A 16,144-nucleotide genomic window follows, 5' to 3' on the forward strand; every position below is an offset into this window, starting at 1 on the left:
ACCGTTCAGGGTTTCAAAATAAACTTTATAGACATTCCTTTTCAATCACAACTCCCAGAACCTCTAACACTTTCCGAAGAACATCAGAAGATTGTCGAAGAGGAAATCTCTTCAATGCTTCAAAAAGGAGCTATCGTACAAGTTCCATGGTCCTTAAAAACCTTTGTCAGCACTCTTTTCCTCGTTCAAAAAAAGGAGAAAGGGTGGAGACCAGTCATAAACCTTCGGGAAGTAAACAAGTACCTAGTTTACAGACACTTCAAAATGGAAGGCATTCACCTCCTCAGGGACCTTCTCTTGAAAGGAGATTGGTTGGTGAAACTAGACTTAAAAGACACTTACTTTACCATCCCTATGGCCCAAGAACACCAACCCTTTCTCCTATTTATCTGGAAGAAGCGCCTTTTCCAATTCCAAGCTCTTCCTTTCGGTCTTTCCTCTGCCCCTTGGTGCTTTACCAAGATCATGAGGACTATTGTCTCTCTTCTGAGAGAGAGGGGTATTCGCCTCATCATTTATCTAGACGACATCCTCATCATGTCTCAGCTCTACTCTCAAATTTTGAAAGACCTCAATACTACCATGGAGCTTATCGAAAGTCTCAGCTTCATTATAAACAGGGAAACATCTATTCTAACTCCCTCCAAGTCACTAGAATTTCTGGGCTTCACTGTAGATTCCTCGAGCTGCCTTCTCCTTCTCCCTACCAAGAAAATTGCCAAAATTCGAAAAGAGATCAGGTATGTTCTAAGGCAAGAATCTCTAACCCTACGAGAATTAGCCAGACTTCTAGGCCTACTTTCCTCCTCTATCCAAGCTATCTTTCCGGGTCCTCTGAATTACCGTGCCCTTCAAAGAATAAAAGGGAAGGCTCTCAGATCTGGTCTCTGGTACGGAGATTTTGTGACCTTAGATCAGGAAGTCAGGTCAGAACTTTAATGGTGGCTGGAGAACTTGGATGCCTAGAATGGAAAAGCAATCTTCGGCTCTGCCCCGGAATTTATTCTGGAATCAGATGCCAGTCTCCACGGTTGGGGTGCTCGCCTCCTCGAGCAAAACACTGGTGGCGCTTGGTCTCTCGCGGAATCTTCCCGTCATATAAATTTCTTAGAACTTACAGCAGGCCTATACGCACTAAGGAGCTTCAAACACTCACTTCAAGGGAGATCTGTTCTTCTGAAGATGGACAACATCTCCGCAGTCTCTTATATCAACCATCAACCGCCTTGGCGGTACCAAATCTGCAGACCTATCCGCTTTAGCCAAGAAACTCTGGATGTTTTGCTTAGAACACAAGATCTCTCTGAAGGCAGAATACCTACCCGGAAAGTCGAACCTATCTGCGGATTGGAACTCAAGATTCCTTTCAGACCTCGCCGATTGGAAACTCAATGTGAATGTTTTCAATGTTCTCTTTCATTTTTGGGGTCCACTGGATGTGGACTTATTTTCCAGCAGATTGACATTCCAACTTCCGAAATATTTCAGCTGGATGCGGTGAACGCTTTCCTCCAATGCTGGTCCAACCTTCAGGGCTACGCCTTCCCTCCCTTTGCTATGATCCAAAGGGTCCTACAGAAGGTCAGAAAATACCAATGCTCCTTGGTTCTGATAACCCCATTTTGCCCGTCTCAGGCATGGTTCCCGACTACTCTGGAACTGTCCTGCGACATCCCCTTCCTCATTCCAGCGAGCAAGGGTCTGGTTTCCAACGCAGACGGAGAAGATCATCACCTAATCATTTCAGGGAATTTGAACCTTCTTGCTTGGAAAATGTCAGGCAATCCAACGAATTGTCTGGCCCTTCGTCATCAGCTCTCACTCTCCTCGGAGAATCATGGGCACCCGGAACGCACTATAGATACAATTACATTTGGAAAAAATGTTTTTGTTGGTGCATGGAGAGAAACGTGGATCCCGTGGAAGCTCCTATCGTCAATATAGTTAATTTTCTTGTCGAACAATTTGACAGGGGGTTATCTTATAGATCTATTAATTGCTACAGATCAGCAATCTCCGCTGGACATTCCCTTGTCAATGATAAGACGGTAGGTAAGAACCTTATTATTTGTAGAGTTATGAAAAGCATTAGACTGAAAAGACCTCCTAGACCTAAATACCAGACCATGTGGGATGTTAAAGCTATCTTAGACCTTTTCTCTTCTTGGCCCGATAATGCTTATCTTAACGGAAAATGCCTCTCGCTTAAACTTGCTACTCTTTTATGTCTAATCTCTTGTCGTAGAGTTTCCGATGTCAAATGCCTAGATATTTCTTATAGATATTATGATATGTTTGGGGTTAAATTTGATATATTTAGAAGGACAAAACCATGTCCGACTCTGATGATAGCCTCCTTGTCTTTAATGAAATCCAGATTCTCTAGTCATGTTAATAGGAGAATTGCAATTTACGTTTCATAACTCCATATCTACGTAGCATGAAGATTATATCTATATCTCTATCTATCCATCTATTGATATATAGATAGATAGATATCGTCAAGATATATATCTTCAAGTTACGTAGAGTTAGGAAACATAAAATTATACTTCCTCTATATGCCCTTACCTTTCGATGCTTTGGTCTTCAATATTTTGTCCACAATATTCTTGTACCATGACATTAATAGCCTAGATATTCAGTACTATAATTGTTTGTGCCTTCTGAGCTTAAAATAGTACACACACTTTGTTTGGTAGTGTATTCATCAGTTGGACAGACGTATTTTCCAATTGAGTCAGTGCTTAATTTGAGACGGTGGTTTCCATGTTCAGCACCCGCACTTAATCACCAACACCAGTGCTTTTCATGAGCACCAGTTAAGGACACATTGATTTACAAGGAGAGTAAATGATTTGCCTAGAATCACAGGATGTTGAGCCGACGCCGGGACTTGAACCTGATTCCCCAGCTCCGAAGTTAGCAGCTCTGGTCATTACGCCACAATCTCTCCCCGCTTTCATGGTTAGTAGCTGGTTCTGTTTTAGGCGGCTCTAACAGGAGAAATGGGCTGGTGCAAGCTCCCTCCTGACGAGAGCCCCAGCACTCATTTTGTTTACAGATTAATCTCTGAATTAAGTGCTTAAACCAGTTTATCATAAGTCATTGTACTTTCACCTGACTTAAACAGATTTATTTCTTCCCAGGACCCATGAGGAAGGAGCCCTTCAGAAATGTACTTAAAATGTTCACATCCAAGTAAATATGTATAGAGTATGCTAAGATCCATCAGAACCTAGAGCCCCTTCGGCATAGAGGGCTCTATGCAAATGTGCCGCTTGCGTATAGAAGACCAGCAAGTACCAGGCTAACATATGTTTGTTTAGGACAGTGCTCCCATAGTGCTCCCAAAGTACTTCCACTTAAGGGTTTCCTCTGGGAATCTGTGTAAACATTACTTTGCAACTTTTTACAACTTTTTTTTATTTTTTATTTGAGGAGTTTTATATAGCGCTGACCTGACGGGTGGGTATCGGAGCACTTTACATCAGTTACAGAGCATGGTAAACACAAAATACAATGATGCGGAAAATCCCGTAATACAAATACTGATAGGTCACAATGCCAAAGAGATCAGGTTCGAGGTCTAGCTGGCGTAGAGTCAGGGCGGAGTGAGGAGTCGATTTCAGCGCTCCAACAGCTCCTATCGGTTCACTAAGGATCGATTGAGGAACAGGATTTTGAGCTGGCTTTTGAATTTAGCAAAGGAGGGAATAGTTCTGATGTGGGGAGGAATAGAGTTCCAGATTTTGGACACGTTTCCGGCAAAGGACCTGGCCGTGGTTTTTTGTTTTCGAGCTTACAATGGTATGTGTAGTAGGTTGTTTGAGCTTCTGTGGTTCCTGTTCTGGCTTTTTTTTGTTTGGCCGCCAGGTATTCGGGGTTGCCGGTGTGTAGGGCTTTGTGTGTGAGGCAGGCTGTTCTGAAGTTAGCCCGCATTTCTACTGGGAGACATTTGAGTTCTCTGAGTGCCGGTGAGATGTGCTCATATTTCTTGAGTCCGGTGACCATTCTGGCAGCCGCGTTGAGAGTAGTTTTAAAGGGAGCAAGATGTTGGAATTCCCGTGAGGACTGCATTTCCGTAATCTAATCTTGACCGCACCAATGATTGAGTGGCTTGTTTGAGATCTTTGGCCGGGATGAAAGGCTTTATTTTGTTCAATAACTTCAGGTTGAGGAAGGCGCTCTTAGCTTAGTTCTTAATGTGTTTGGTCATGTCAAGTTTCGGGTCTAGCGTGATGCCTAGTGATTTAACAGAGTCAGCCAGGGTGAGGTTTCCATTGAGCGCATCGATAGCTTTTAGCCAATCCACCATTTGGGGGTTCTCTACTTTGTTCGAAATGAGGAGTAATTCATTTTTGTCAGGATTCAATTTTAAGTGATTGCTTGACAACCAGAGTTGCACTTCCTTCAGTATGGCGTTGAGTCTTTGAATGTCATTAACAGAGGAGATTTCCAAGTAAATCTGCGTGTCGTCAGCATACAGGTGGAAGGGTATGTTAGCTTTTTTGTGTAGGGTAGCGAGGGGTTCCATGTAGATGTTGAATAGTTGAGGGGAGAGCACTGACCCTTGAGGAACTCCCCTGTTGACTGGGTGAATGTCAGACTCAAAGTTTTTGATTTTGATTCTCTGGGAGCGATTGTGTAAGACAGAGGAGAACCATTTGAGGACTACCTCATCAAGCCCGGCCCTTTCTTGAAGAGCCTTGATGAGAAGATTGTGATCTACCGTGTCGAATGCTGCCGATAGGTCCAGGAGAATAAGGAGACAGCATTGATCTGAGTCCAGTGATTTGTGGATGTCATCGATGATGTTGAGGATCGCGGATTCTGTGCTGCAGCCTTTCCTGAAGCCAGATTGATGGGAGTCAAGGAGGTTGATACTGTCCATGTGTTGAGTTGGTTGTTGTAGTACACATCTTTCTAAGATTTTGGATAGAAGAGGAAGGTTGGAGACAGGTCTGAAGTTGTTCAAATTGGATGTATCTAGGCCAGGTTTTTTCAGCAGTGGGGTGACTTGTCCCACTTTGAGGCAGTCTGGAACGATTCTGCTTTTTAGGGAGCTGTTTATAATCTTGCACCAGAGAGGAGCTAAGGCAAATTTCACTTTTTTGGTCAGTTGCACGGGTAGAAGGTCTAAGACGTGAGCGGAGGGTTTGGAGTTGGAGATCAAATTGACTATCTCGGCTTCAAGAATGGGGTGGAAGAGTAACCAGGATTTTGTGTGGGGTAGGGGCACGCTGCCATGCGTTCCAGCCGGGCTGCTATTGGAAAGGGAGGGGATGTTAAGGACCAGAGAGTGCTCGATCTTGGAGATCTTGTCATTGAAGAAGTTGGCGAAGTCATCGCAAAGTTCTTTGATGCCTGCACTGTGGACGTAGCTGATTTGGATGTTTGTTGTCTGATGATATTAAAGAGCTCCTTGGGTCTATTCTTTGCGTTATCCAGTGTGGAGCGGAAGAACGTGGATAATTTGTTCTTGATGTGACTGTTGTACTTCTTCCGACCTGTTCTGAGTTGATCGCGATGGATACTAGTAGCATTATTCCTCCAGCATCTTTCTGAGGCTCTTAATTGTCCCCTTTCTTCGTTTATGTCTGAGTCAAACCATGATCTGGATGGAATAGCTCTGCTTTTTTTTACTTTCAGGGGTGCTAGTTGATCAAGCAAGACCACCATGTTCGCATTGTAGAGCGAGGTGAGATCTGTTGTAGAGAGATGCTCGTTGCCGCTGGGGAGGTGCGAGCTTAGCCTTTCTTCCATGACGTCAAGTGGAATCTTGCTGAGATTTCTAGACCATTTGGGTGGGTCTTGTGCGGGAGGCAGGAATAGCACTCTTTGTTTGATGTGGAATAGGATCATGTGGTGATCCGACAAGTCCACAGGTAGAATGTAGTCGATCGTAATTGCGTCCCGATGAGCGATGATGACATCCAAGGTTGCTCCTTTGTTGTGAGTTTCCTCTGGACAGGGTTGGGATAGATTATTGTCACATAGAAGATTGTTTAGGGGTTGGATTAGCGTGTTGCTCACTTCGTTCCAGCAAAGGTTCAGATCACCCAGGATTAGGTTGTTGGCGTCTCCAAGTGCGCAATGTGCAATCAGGTCGGAGAAGTGTTCCCCGAATGTGGGAGTGTTACCTGGTGGGAGATCGAGAAGGTGACAGAGTATTGGACTGTTGTCCTTAATTTTGATGTTGACAGTAAGGCATTCAAAGGAGTTGTATTTACACGAGTCCATTTCCATGATGTCGATGTAGTCCTTGTGAATAATAGCTACACCTCCACCTCGTTCATCTTTCCTATCTTTGTTGATGATAGTAAAACCTGGGGGCACAAGCATATCTAAGCATGGTGGTGAGATCTCATTTAGCTAAGTCTCCGTGATGAACGCAATGTCTATGTCTTGAGAGATGATGGCTTCTGCTAATTCTGTGGGATGTTTAGTGGCTGGTCTGCAATTAATGAACATGCAGTTGGTGGAGAGCCCTTTTTTGCTGAGATTGTTTCCAGGTGGGGCCCTAGGTATGGTGGTGAGGAGAGGCGGGGGTCTAGAGTTTTTTGTGGGGGATAGTCTCTTCTGAAGCCCGTGATGACTTGAATTTTGGATTTAGGGGAGGCTGTGTGAGGGGAGTTGTATGTGGAGGCTAGATCTGCTGCTTCTTCTTCAGACATTGCGGCTATGTTTCTAGTAAGTCTATGTGTCTGGGTCTCGTACTCCTTTCTTTGGAGACTCTGTACCTGGGACGCCGGGGCTTTGGTTCTTGTGTGACTCTGTGACAGGATCTCTGTGTCAGTTCTAGTGGGACACTGTAACCGGGTCACGTGGGTGGTTGAGGCCCCTATAGGGTGTTTAGGAATGTTTAGGTTGGTCAGAGTAGGAGCCCTAGGTCGGGATTGCTGGGGTTTTCGGGCTTTGAAAAGTGATTCTGAGTTGCTTCTTTTACAGTGAGTACTGACCGCATCAGGGAGATCACCGTGGACAAGGGAGAGAGATCTCTTAGAAGACATCACTTCTTTAAGAGAAGAAAGCATACAGGATCTCATTTCTTTCTGCAGGAAAAGTTTAAATGAGTCATTGTCATGAATGGGAGAGATGGCAGTAGCCTCGTCTGAATCAAATTCTGACATATTGGAAAGGCCGTGTTATGGTTGGCCTTGAAATGATGTGGAAATAAATAATTAATTTGCTTACAGTGGTTGATCTCTCTTTTTTTTTTAGGTGGTCAGGGTAAACTTATAATAGTGGCATTAGCCTCTGTAGGCTGAAAGTAGTATCCCCCCTTTTTTTTTTATTTTTTAAACTAAAGCAGAATGATCTCCGGCAGCAGCTGATGACAGCGAAGTAACTGAAAGCTTCGCTCGAACTCAGCCGCTGCCGGAGAAGCGATTAGAGGAAATGACGTAGGGGGAGGGGTGGCGTGACGGCACCATTGCTAAGGTGCTTTTCTTTGAGGGGAAGACGCGTTCGGGAGGACGGCGCGAGCGCATCGGAGAAATTGTAAAAAACCTTTAAGTAGAGCTTGGGGATTAAACCTGGGCCAGAAACAATATGCCATAAGAAACAAAACCGGGATGGCGGCGGGAGGCCGATGCCAGTGGATATGAGGGAAGGGAGTTCGTCCTCCCTTCGAGAAAGCGAAGTCGCGAAAAGGTATTTCCTAAGGGAGGGGGTAGGGAAGAGCGGGTAAGGTGACAACAACCTTAATAGGAAGTCGTTGTGAAGGGGAGAGGGGGGTAAAGAAAACCCGGGATCACCCACAAATGCGAGGAAACAAGCTATGAGACAAAAGCGCTAAGAGAAAACAATTGTGATAGAAATGAGCAGTACAATTATGATAGAAATTAACAGTACAGTACAAAGACATATCAATCATTACATTTGTCTAAAACTAAGCAAGAAGAGATGTTACTTATCTGCTTGCGAGCCGCATTTAAAAGAGGCAGTCTGTTTGCCCCTCATGCCATTTATAGCTTGTGCTCACTGCATTCTAGAACTGTTTTTTCTTTGTGATGTAGTGTGGCTGCTTGTGATCTGCATTAAAAGATTAATGCATAATGTAGCCTCCGATCTTGTAATGAAATCTATCCTTCCTCACCTTTCGATATTTTGGATTCGATATTTTGTCCTCGATATTAGTCTACCTCGATATTCCAGCTTTGATATTCAGGGAGCATACGGAAGCAAATATTGCTCACCCAAGATACAATGTTGCTTATATGAACTTCTATGAACTGTTGATGCATGGAGGGTTGTCTCTGTCCACTGAATAATTTGATTCTTATCCGAAGTGCATGTTGAGCTAATTAACCATTGGTAGAAAATGTTGCTCTCCAATAATGTCCTTCCACTGGTGCTTAGTTATCTTGTCACACAGAATTATTCTTTCTGACAGTTGTTCTCTTTGACACAGCACTCTCCTTCATGTTCAGCAGGGATTTCCTGCCTTACGAAAGGAAACACTACCAATCCCCCTTCTGTGCACTAGGCCTCGTCTCTGGCTTTGTATTTGTAAACAGGAGTGGGGGTGTCACTTTCTCACCATTGCGAGTATCAGCTACTTGAAATCTATTTGTTAAATACATACTCTATGTGCTAGTCTGACTGGATACTGGGACCATAACTAAAAATACTGTGGATTTTATTGTTAAATTCATAAATTGGAAAGCTATAAACATCTGATTAATTTTTTGAGACTGAGCTGAATGGGAGTAAATTGGCAGTCACGAAATTCTAAAACCATACGAAATTTATGCATGGAAAATGTATTTATAATTACATGGAAAATGTGACATGGTGCGTCTATTCTTATAGGATATTAGCCAACTGAAGTGTTCTTTTGATTGGTGGTGTTGAAGTCTGCCAAAAGTTCCAATGGAGCCCTCGTCCAATGGTTTACAAAGAGGTCCCTGTGTTCAAAGTTGGCCGACCTCTTGACCATCCTGCCCTTCAAGCAAACATGTTTTGTTATGTTATGTTATGTTAGCTTACTTTTGTATAGCGCTAAATCACCAACCGGTCTCTAAGCGCTTCAAAAGAGGGAGCCGCCAGGCCCGTAGACTGACGCGTCAATGGCAGCGGAGGGAAGGGATAGTTAAACGGTATTCAAGGCCTCCTTAAAATGTTTTGGCACTTCCTGTGGTACAGACAGCTGACAAAGAGAAGGACTAATTCACAATAACAAAACCAGAGGATATTTTGAGACCTGCAGTAGTTGAATTCCCTACTCATACATTTAACCACAACAAAGAACTCCTGGGTTTACAAGTAAGACAAGAAAGGAGAGGAAAGGAGAAAAGAGGTGACCTAGTAGAGATGGAGTATTCCTTCTTCAGGACGGTATCCCTCACCCACCAATGGTGGCATGCTTCATCATTGGGTAACCTTCTCTCACCATGAAACCTAGTCACGATGTGGGCTGCAACTCCCCTCTCTGAGAGGGGGGAGCTCAGGGATGTTTTGTAAAAAAAATAGAGGTATACTAATTACCTTCTGAATGAGATAAGTGTGATGAGGGGTGCAGAGCAAGAACTGATCTAGTGAGAGCTGTGATGATTAAAACTAGCTACAGGGTATGCCAGAAAACTTTATTAGTGCGTCCCTGGGCCAGGATTAAAAACAGGAATCATGCTGGAAAACAATATATAACCTGCTTCTGAATCAAGCAATATTTTTAGGTCGACATGTTTCAGGGTAAATTGCTCAGAAAGAGATGTAGCAGCCTTCCTCAGGACCTATGGGTGTTGCTTCTGCTTTATAACGTGCTCAAAAGAAATTAGAAAATTAATTGAAAAGGTCTTTTCAAAACCAGCGGTCATGTGGCAGTCCACATAATGTAGGATTCACTGATGGTTACCCACTCCCGTCGGGCATCATGCCTCAATTTAACCCTGACGTGGTGCTCAAGGTACTCTCTATCCTTGTGATTTGTAGAGTACAGCACCTCGTCACATTGGTTATGCCACGTGGTTAAAAAACAGGGAAGGACTATTCATGATGAACAAGAATTCCTCAAGGCGGTAGAGTCTTGGCTGTTCCCCAACAGAAAACTCACGTACTGTTCACTGAAAGGAATACTCTCCTTTCTGTCTATCTTTCCAAACCCAATCATGACACCTAAAATTTAGACCAATAAGCCCAAACTTCTCAGAGGCGGCATCACTGAATCTATGGTATACCATGCTTTATTCCAGAAACAAGCCTGTCACAACATGTTTGGAGCACCAGTCCAAGTCTCAGTCATGACACCAAAGTCTTTCCAGATAGGCTGCTCTACTCACCTAGAGATCGTAAACATACGTCAAAAATAATTCTACCTCTTAGTCATCTTTCCTTCACTCCATGCACACGCGCAATTACCTATCACACCAAAACTCTTTCGACACAGATGTCATTGTAAGCCAAGACTCTACCAATGAAGCACAAACAAAATGATGTCTCGTACTTATCCCCAGGGCTGGAAATGGAAAAACTAGCATTGTATCCCATGAATTAGGGAGTCAGTAGGAGGAAACAGATAGGATTGTCACAGAAGGTTAGGGAGAGGACCGAAATCTGACAGTCATCTTAAACATTCATTTTTATTTAAACTCTGCCCCTAAACAACGGTGCAACAGTGGTCAATGTGACAGTAAATATGTTCTGGCATACTTAATTGGCAGCAGGGCCGGCTTTAGGGCTGTTGACGCCCAGTGCAAAAATCATTTTTTGCACCCCCTCAAAATATGACCGCCTCCTCGGATTTTCTCACTACCATTGGGCAAAAGTCCCCCTCATCTCTCCAATCATAAGTTATTGCTAAACAAAGCGCCCCCCCTGCGGTCAGCGTCCCGTGCGGCCGCACCAGTCGCACTGCCCTAAAGCTGGTTGGCAGCAGACTTTATTAGTAAAATGCTGTGCACTCAAAAGTGATTTTTGGCCTCGTCAAATCTCTGAGCCGCTATTCACAACATGCAATAAAATGTGTGTGTACTCACTGAATGGCCCCCAAACCATGTTTTGCTGTAGTTTATAAATGGTTGCAAAAATTAGGATAAATAGATTATCATTTACACCCAGTGAAAAGAAAGAAAAGTCTCAGTTTGACCCAGGAAAAAAACAATAGAATACTTTTGACAGGGTATAAAAGTTTTGGAAAAACATGGATTTTGTAAGCAGAAAAGAATGTCAGGCTCCAGGCAGCACAGCCGCATACTGGTTGTTTTGTGGGCCTCTCCTGCCTGCATGTTTATCATTCCTTTGAATGACGAACATGATGCAGGGCGATTTCTGGTGTTTTTTTTATATAGAGCGAACTTGGCCCAAAGGAGTAAGAGCACTTTATGTGTGCACCAGAGTAGATTACAGAAACTAAGATTTTTATTTTATTTTATAGGCAGGGAGAGAATAAATGATTTGCCCAGAATCAAGGGTGTTGAGCCAGCCCTGATATTGGAACCTGGGGGCATATTTACAACAGAATGGCAGAGCACAGTGTTACGCCTTAATTGGTAATGCCGGGCTCCGACATTCAGAAAATGCAGGGATGCGCCGTATTTACAATAATACGCTTTCCCTAGCACTGGTGCTAAATTTAGCAGCTGAGCACCAATGCAAGCACCCTTGCACCGTGGTGCAAGGGTGCCTGTATTGCAGGGAATGATTGCTCATGTGCAGGAAGGTGTCCCTTCCTGCACATGAACAATCATTAATGGTGAATTCTAACTTCTATATGTGCTGCCGAATGCAGCACATATAGAAGTTGCAATTCGTCATTATTTAATGATTGTTTATGTGCAGGAAGGGACACCTTCCTGCATAGTAAAAATCACTAGTGGCTATTTGCTGTTTCTATGTGTGCTGCAGAATGCAGCACACACAGAAACAGCAAAAACGAGGAGAAATTAATCATTTCTCCTCATTGCCCCAGTTTAAGACCAGGTTTTCCATGGTCTTATTTCTGGATCTGCCCCATATTTACGCCAGCCTTTAAAATAGGGGGCAGCATCAAAAAGCAATGGGTGTTGGCGGAACGCCCACTGCAACACCCATTGCCCACCCCTTTCACGCTAAGTGCTGCATGAATAGGGGCATTATTTGCAAGGCGGCGTTAAGCCACGTTAAGTGGCTTAACGCCGCCTTGTAATTAAGGCTAAGGGGTTATCGCCACCAGACCGTCAAAACAGTGACGATCTGGTGGCGATAACCCCTTGTAAATATGCCCCTCGGTTTCCAATCCACAGACGGGAACTTAGGGCGTTATGCCACATCTCCACATCTTTGTAGGAGGGGTGAAAGATTCAAGTACAAACACAAAAGGATTGCTATATCCAGCCCTGCCAACTGCCACGCATCTCGTGTTAGACTAACATTGTCGAGGCACAGCCTCCGCGTCACAGCAAGGATGCAGCTTGGCACGCAAATCAGCTGCACCAAAATGCTAGGCATGTTATTTTTCTCCATGGCACAGAGATCACTTTAACTGTTGTTCTTCAGCTGGTGACGGCACTGGGCCGATAGGCTTGCTGAAGCCAATCCAGGGTCTCATTAGTCACAATATAGCTCCTCAGCTCAGTCCACATTGACCGAACATCCTGGAACTGGCATCAGCACAGACATGATGCCACTGTGCACCACGCCCTCCCACCACAGACAGGTCTTGAAGATACATGCCCTGTGCATGTGCATTCCAAGGACCGGCCTTGTTTGCCATGGATACCGCTGCTGCAAAGAACTTGGGGGCATATTTATTAACAAGTCACGCAGCGCAGAAAGTCACCTTGCTGCGTTGCGTGACAGGGAAAGAGCAGAAATGCACCATATTTAACATTATACAATGCATTCCTGTCTTTTTTCCTATCGCTGGTGCACAATGGGCTGCCTAGCGCCAATGCAGGCACTCTTGCACCAAGGTGCAAGGGTGCCTGCATTTCAGGCAGGATTGTTTTTGTGCAGAAAAGGACACCTTCCTGCACAAAACAATCCCCTGAGGGCAGCATTTTCCTCTTTCTATGTGGGCACAAGAGGGAATACTACAATCAGGTCGCCCTCCACTCAAAAGTAAACAAAATACTGAATAGACCGGACTGCTTAGGACATACCACAACTTTCTTGAGTCTTGGAGGCTGGCTACTAATATCTCTGCCCAAACGCTGGCTTTTAACACATGCCAGTCACGTCCAAACCTAAATGTCCAAAAGGTTTTTATGTATTTATTTATCAGTCCACCCCATTTGTACCCCCACTTAACAGTATGTACAAAGAAAAAAGTGTGTGAAAGATCAGAAAGTACCTCACGTAAGCATCTCCAAAGGAGCTGCTGGTAGGTTCTCACCATCACTGGTGACTTTCTTGACCGTGAAAAAAATGATAAATCCAGTGTCTAATATAAAGTAAGCTAAGAGGTGAAGAAAAAGATATGTAAAGAATTGCACAGAAAGTGCTTGTATCAAACAAGACCCCGTGGTGCGAGAAAGAATAACCCATTTCTCCAAACTAAAAATGAGTTGTGACTCACATGCACATGATCCTATTTTTATTCAATGCTGTGAGCCCACTCAAGATTTAAAGACGAACAGCATGTTTCAGACCACTTTAGGATGGGCCAACATGTTTCATTGCCAATATTCCATTGCGGCAATTTCATCAGGGATCGGGGCCAATCTTCACCTCACTGGACTTCCAATTTAAGCCAAGGGTGACAGGTGGTAGCCCTCGGAATTCACACCGGCTTCCCACCTTCTAGGGAGTGTCCTTCAATAGTAAGTTACACTTACCCTGCAGACACAAGCAGTTGCCGCCCCTATACCGCGTTTCGGCGTCTGTCTGGTTTTGTTTAGTTCCTTCTCAGGTCTACCGCTTATGGTAAATCTAGGAATGCGTCAAAATCCATGGCTTTTGCGTGGGAAAACCCATGCACCATCCATGGAACGCCTCCCTGGGGCAGAGTACCGCAACGCAGTGATTTGCGCTGCATTGAGTTACTCTGTATTTATCAAGCCACTCAGGGCTATGCAAGGGGGTCTTGCATAGCTTCATAATTTGCATCTTATGGGCTGTGTCACTTTTGCACCCCGTTGCGTGGTGCAGAAGCGATGCAACCCTTTGATAAATACGGCCCTTGGTGTCAGTCACTGATGGGCTGACGTGGGCAGGGCCTGAAGGAGAGGCTGCACCAAAGAGCGCCTAAACGCACTGTTTATCAAGCTGGCGCTTTGGTTCGCTACTGACACAAGACGCGCAGGCACCTGGCAAAAGCGGTGCTGGTATCGACCCGCAAAGACCGCTTGTGCTCTCGAGCTGGGCTCTCACCATTGGTAAGAACAGTTGCTACAAACTGTCTTGACTGGTGATACAATCTTAATGTAAAACTAACTTTCCAGACAGACTATGATGAATTGATGTTTGTGAGTCCAATGTTTGCTCCAAAGACAATTTAAATACATTGAGAAATATTCACTTGTGAAATACCTACGTCTGAGGATGGGGGAATGACATTCTGTCAGAACCCTTATGTATAATACTGCAGAAGTTGAGTCATATAGCCACCAATACGAATCTCATTTCAGTAATCTGCGCAAGGGATAACTTATGTTTTTTTCTCAGTTTCATATAGCGCGAACTCGACCCGAAGGTGTCGGGGCGCTTTACACGAGCACCAGTTGCATCACAGACCGAGTCCCACACATTCATTTTTAGTCACGGGAGATAAAGTGATTTGCCGAAGATCATAGGCGATTTGAGCCTCCCGCCAGACTCGAACCCCCAGCGTCAGTCAGCCACTCTAGCCGTTATGCCACATTACTTAACGGCATAGCGTCACTGTACGTGTCAATTCCAACCTCACTGAAAACACAGAAATGTCACACATAAGCAGTCTGAACCCTTGGCAGCTGTATATCATGTCTATTAGATGTGTAAAATTGGAAATGTTCTAGTTAAGCAAGACGTCAAAGAGTCGTTGTTCGCTTCAAACTTAAACGTAAATTTACGGGCTGTGAAACAAAGGAGTCGTTCTTTGTCTCCCTCTACTGGCAAACAGCTGCACTGCACTTGTTGTTTCAATATTAAAGTGAAACCCGTTAGAAGTCAAAACAATTAAGACTTAACTTAAACTTAATATTCCAAGCGATTGTTTGCAAATATTATGCATTTTAGAAAAATGCCTCAAAACATACTTCTTGTCGGCAATATATTTGAATCACCGCGAAAAGCCTTTTCTTTATAGAGTGGGATGAAGCAGTTTTAAAGAACGTACCTTACAAAATGTGTTGTTTCTTCAGACCGTGGGATGAAGAGCTGAGTCACCGAATAGCCCTGGTTCATAACCTTATTCTTCTTGAAAATCGGTTCCCCTCTTCGCCTGAACTTGGCAGTTTCTGACTGGAAGAATGCGCAGCGAGGGGCGAAAAAAACCCACATCAGAACAGGAAGTTGGTTGGAGACAATTTGAGCTACATTTTAGGAAGCATATGGTTACACCATGTGACTTTACGTAGCAGACACCAAATGCAGTGAGACGACCTTTCTGTGAAAAAGAAAGTATTGTCCTGCTCAAAAACCCCGGCGTTGATGAAACTGAAAGGTCTTATGTGATGCCTTTTAAAGGAAAAGGAACGATTAAAGAAGTATTTCGGAGCGTTCCATTTTTCTTAAAAAAGAGCAAGAGAAACAGGCTTTCATTTGCTTCACAATATGAGGGTTGGAATCTGGTCGAAAAGGAATGTTGTGTTCCCTGGTGGCATTTTTAAAATAACTCAGAAAAGAGAAAGTAGTCATTAGGTTTTCAATAGTGTGTACAAACTAAGCACAGAGTTAGAGGTAGTTCCTTTTTACTAACTTTTAAAAACAGAATCTGGACACAGAAGTAAGCACTTGATTTACACAGAAAATGTCCAGATTTACGAATGATTGACGGCTGTAATTTACTCTTGTTACACTTTATTTATAACAGTTCTATATCTGGGGTAAGTCAGTGAATGGAGAATGTGTACCTTATGTTTGTGTAACTTATGGCTCTTAAGTTTTTTTTAATGAAGTATCACTTATGGGAGTGTCCACACATGAGTGTGTCTGAGGAGGGGGAGAAGAAATCCTATACGAATGAGATTAGTCAGATGTAATTGTTTTGGGTTTCACAAAACTTTATAAAGTACATTTTCCA

The 16,144-nt window shown here is 43.8% G+C and overlaps 1 protein-coding gene across 6 annotated transcripts in view; it reads right to left on the reverse strand.

Moving 5' to 3' along the window:
• Positions 1-15,377, reverse strand: part of LOC146796628 (uncharacterized) — a 142,201-nt gene extending 126,824 nt beyond the window's left edge. For 3 of the 6 annotated variants that reach the window (XM_085629290.1, XM_085629291.1, XM_085629289.1), the window contains exon 1: positions 15,239-15,370. The gene's annotated coding sequence lies outside the window, so the exon portion shown is untranslated. Of the gene's footprint in view, positions 1-15,238 lie in introns of all 6 variants that reach the window. The other 3 variants (XM_085629292.1, XM_085629288.1, XM_085629286.1) reach the window with 2 other exon arrangements.
• Positions 15,378-16,144: the final 767 nt, after the last annotated feature.

The sequence above is a fragment of the Triturus cristatus genome, chromosome 10 (assembly GCF_964204655.1).
Source record: "Triturus cristatus chromosome 10, aTriCri1.1, whole genome shotgun sequence".
Taxonomy (NCBI): domain Eukaryota; kingdom Metazoa; phylum Chordata; class Amphibia; order Caudata; family Salamandridae; genus Triturus; species Triturus cristatus.